Source organism: Austrofundulus limnaeus, unplaced genomic scaffold (genome assembly GCF_001266775.1).
Source record: "Austrofundulus limnaeus strain Quisiro unplaced genomic scaffold, Austrofundulus_limnaeus-1.0 Scaffold1254, whole genome shotgun sequence".
In the NCBI taxonomy this organism is placed as follows: domain Eukaryota; kingdom Metazoa; phylum Chordata; class Actinopteri; order Cyprinodontiformes; family Rivulidae; genus Austrofundulus; species Austrofundulus limnaeus.
In genome coordinates, this window is record NW_013953656.1 from 21,531 (window position 1) to 25,917 (window position 4,387).

The following is a 4,387-nucleotide window of genomic DNA, read 5'->3' on the forward strand; positions in this document are numbered from 1 at the left end:
CACACACACACACACACACACACACACACACACACACACACACACACACACACACACACACACACACACACACCTGTGTCCAGGACACACTCAGGTTAACTGCACACAGAGATGTAAAAATAAAATAAAAACACAAACAGGTGAAATGCTGACTGTTGTTTTCTCGTGAGTCTCCCTTTCAGATGGTTTCTCTGACTCTAAAGTCAAAGTTTGTTTTTTGAACTCTTTAGCTGTAAATTTAAAGAATAATGGATTCTTTCCTACCCAGGACGTCAAACTGAAACTTTCTCAGACTAGAGACAGAAAAAAGGGATTTTCACATTTTAATCAAATTAAATCTGATGAATCGTTTCATGTGGACTTTTTACACAGTTTCTTTATTTCAGATTCAAATAAAAGTTATGGTTTAAATGGGTTTTGTCAGTAAAACATGATCCAATCCTCTTAATGACCAAACCTGTCTACAGTTTGATCTGTTTTACATTGCTGCACAAAATAACTTTACATTTTTGTTTTTTTGTTGTTGAGGGAAATAATTTTGAAATTGTCAGTTTCTTGCTTTATTTCTTTTTTGTTTGTTTGATTTTTTACAAATTCCAAAGCTTCATTCCATTGTCAGAAATGAAGCTTACTGGTCTTTTTTCCCCAAATCAATCCTGATCTTTATCAACTGTCTGACTGTTCAGACTAACCTGGTAAAACTGAATCTTGAGTTTAGAACAAAGACGTTGACAGAAGGATTAGATTAACCAGAATAACTGTAATAAAAATCCAGGTTTGTGCAGCCACATGTTCAGTGATCAGAAGAGAAGCAGCTCTGCAGCTGCTTCGTGTCGTCAGTTAAAGATGCTCAGAGTCAGAAAGCCTTCATCAGATTATTTCTCTTTCTACAGGAGGAGGCGGAGTCTAATCTGCCACATTAGATTAGACCATGGTTAAAGGGTTAMAGGGTGAATCTATGGTCAGTGTGTCTCAGTGGCATCCACAGATTGTGTGTAAATAAGAGCCGTTGTGTAAAAAGTGCTGACAATAAATAAAACTGTTTCAGTTCAAACGTCGAGCTGATTTCTTCACCTTGAACATTTGTGAGTTTTACCTGAGTTGTGTGACGATTCTCACATCAGCTCATGTTGCACAAAAAATAAACACTTTTAATCAAATTCTCTGTCTGCTTACTCCTAAACCAGAGCTTACTGGTTTCTGACAAAATATGATAAGTCCAATCTGAGCAAATGACCACATTGTGAAAGTGTTACATGTTACATTTTACAGTAACCATYTCTTTTACAGGCCCCTAATTATCATGCAATTATCTAGTATTTACATGGTAACATTTTACTAAGCAAGTACAGTAATTTCCTATGTAATGACTTGGTAACAACGTAAAAATACTATTTAATTAAATAAATCTTAGTGGGTAATTTTAATACAGTTAATCATGCAGACTGTTTACACTTAACCTGTTAATAAAAGTACTGCAATATTACCTAGTAATATACAACATATTGCACGTAAACTGAAGAGAAACTAATTTTTGAAGTTAGGACATTTTACTCTAGATTCAAAAAATAAAATGAATTGTGAAACAACTGCAGAAACTCATTCTGAACAAGATTAAACTACAATCATGAGTTTTTATCTCAAAAAGCTTGTGATGCTCAAAAGTAGTATCAAAAAACCAAGTAAACAAAAAAAATCAAGTCAGATTATTATTTTTCTGTCAGTCGTTGCACAAGTCAGTTCAAACTGACTTCGGTTTATTTTCAGTGAAGTTTAATTCAAACGGGATCTTAAGGCAGCCTGTTATCTGCTTCTGGTACATTTTACCTAATTTTTTATTTTTTTCCAGATTGTTTTGGTTTATAGACGTGCCTGGTTGAAGAACAGTGAATAAATGAATAAATAAATAATATAGTTGGGTATTTTTTCCTTTGGGGGGTTTAGAGACAATATTGTATTTTTTGAATGGTTACTACTTATAGTTAAAACATTTTATTTTCTGAAGGCTCTGATTGGTTAGCTGCACTGCCCGCCTAAAAAAATGGCTGGTCTGTAGCACTTTTTTTAGCTTCTCCCTCCTCTGCTCACCTTTAGTTGGTGCAGATTGCACTCGGGTGGCTGCAGGTGAGACTGGCTGCAGGTGAGACAGGCTGCAGGTGAGACTGGCTGCAGGTGAGACTGGCTGCAGGTGAGACAGGCTGCAGGTGAGACTGGCTGCAGGTGAGACTGGCTGCTGGTGAAACTGGCTGCAGGTGAGACTGGCTGCAGGTGAGACAGGTTGCAGGCCTTGTCCCTCTGCCTCAGCCTGCTGAGTTTTGACTTTTGTTGATCCTTTCTTTTTCTGTAGCTTGGACCTGGTGGAACCAGTTGTCTTTTCGTGAGTATGTTTTATCATTTTATGATGGTTTTTGTTTGTTTAGTTTGGTGTGGCTGTAGCTTCGACGGCCCTGTATCGGGTTGGCCCACTGACACACCTTTAGTTTTATTTGGCTGGCTCACCAGGTCCATCTTTTGTTTGAACTTTGAGTTTTGTTTTTTGGATAGTTATTTTTAATTAAGACAATGGTCCTTAACTTTCCTCGCTCTTTATTTTATTTTATTATTTTTTTTGCAGGAAAGTTTTGGTTCCTTTTTTTCCCTCCTCAGCTAAGTTTTTTTTTTTTTTTGGAGGACCAGGTGGAATAATTAATAAAAAGTTTCATTCCTGAATTCTGTCTTTGTGTCCTCCTTAAATATATTATGACCCTCTGTGTTTCAATGGGCTGTAACACAGCCGAACTGCTGAAATCGTGCCGAGCTGTCACAGTTTTATGATGAAAATTGCRTCATTTTGATTGCATTGTCAACATTTCAGCACTTGTTGTTGCAACCCACGGGTCAAACTTTTTACCCCTGCCCCCAATCAGAAATTGATTGTGTGATTGGTCAGAAGTTTGTGGGAGTATTTGTGCTGAAAGCACTCACTTAAAAAAAGCAACTCTCTTCCAGAGCCAATTGTTGCACCAGGGAGCAGCAGTTTTTAAAGATGGTCAAATGGCCAAAAAGGTGATAAAACAGACGTTTTTCATGGTGGAATCTGACTGATAATCCGGGACCATTTGGTGGATAAATGACGTCGGGTTACGAGTCTCTGACTTTTTTCTTTTCACATTGAACTCCACTGGGGATAAATCCCATGCAGTGATGTATGCTGCCTCGGGAGGGGTTTCCAGGGTCTCAGGCGTCTCAGGAGCTACGAAAGGTGTGTGCGAAAACAAATGCCGAACAACCACATGATGGCGTATCGTCCGGTCGGCTGCGGAGCGACCATACTGCCTGTTTTAATCTTCCTCAGTTCAACTGGTTTGAGGTGTGTGATGCAGTTTCTGCCTGGGGCGTGTATTTGGTTGCAAACTGTTGTCCATCTATCAGAAAGATAATTGTTTCTGCACCAGGTGTAGTTTCATGGAGGGCATGGAATCTTCTTATGAATCTAGAATTATGCCGCTCAGGGTGGCAACACTTTGGAGTAGCTCTGTTACTTTGAGTTTTTTTCTTTTCGGGCATTTGTTTCTTTTGTTTGAGTAATGTTAAGGATTTATATATCTCCAATGCAAGACCTGCGGGTAATTCCGATCACAACCTTGTTTTTCTCTTCTCAGAACTTGTTCAGAGACAACCTGTAACTACAAGGACTGTGAGAAAGTGRTCAAAGGAAGCCGAAGAAGACCTACTGGGTTGTTTTGAAGCTACAAATTGTATTGCTCTTTGCCAGTCACATGGAGATGACATAAATGCCGTGATTGAGTGTGTGATTATATAAACTTCAACAATACAACTCATCTCAGCAGAAGAGTGAGATGCTTCCCTAATAACAAATCCTGGATCACCAGTGAGTTAAAGGAACTGTTAAACAAGACAAAAAAAGCCTTTGGGGATCGAAACAGGGCGTTATTGAGAAGTATACAGAAGCAGCTCAAAGTCAAGATCAGAGACATCAAGGAGGTTTATGGAAGTGTAGGGGTTTTGGGTATATTCTAAAATGGATAATTTGTGAATTATTTCAACACACTAATTATCTTACCTCGAGGCACCACGCTCTTAATTTGATCGAGGATTGACCCAGGAAAGAGACGAAAAACTAACTTTATTGTAATCAGTCTCACAATAAATGTACCCAAAATGATTTGATGAGTTATTGTCTTATCAGAACCAGTAATACTTTATCAAGACACAAAAATGAGATTAGTTTATGTTGGCACGTTCTCCACGGGCCATTTATTTACAGATTAAATGTATTTACAACGAGGAATGAGTGACGACATAATTGAACCATGTAAAAACTGAAAGAGTTTGCAATCATGAGTGAATAACAACAAAACAAATAAACAAACAACAAATAAACAAA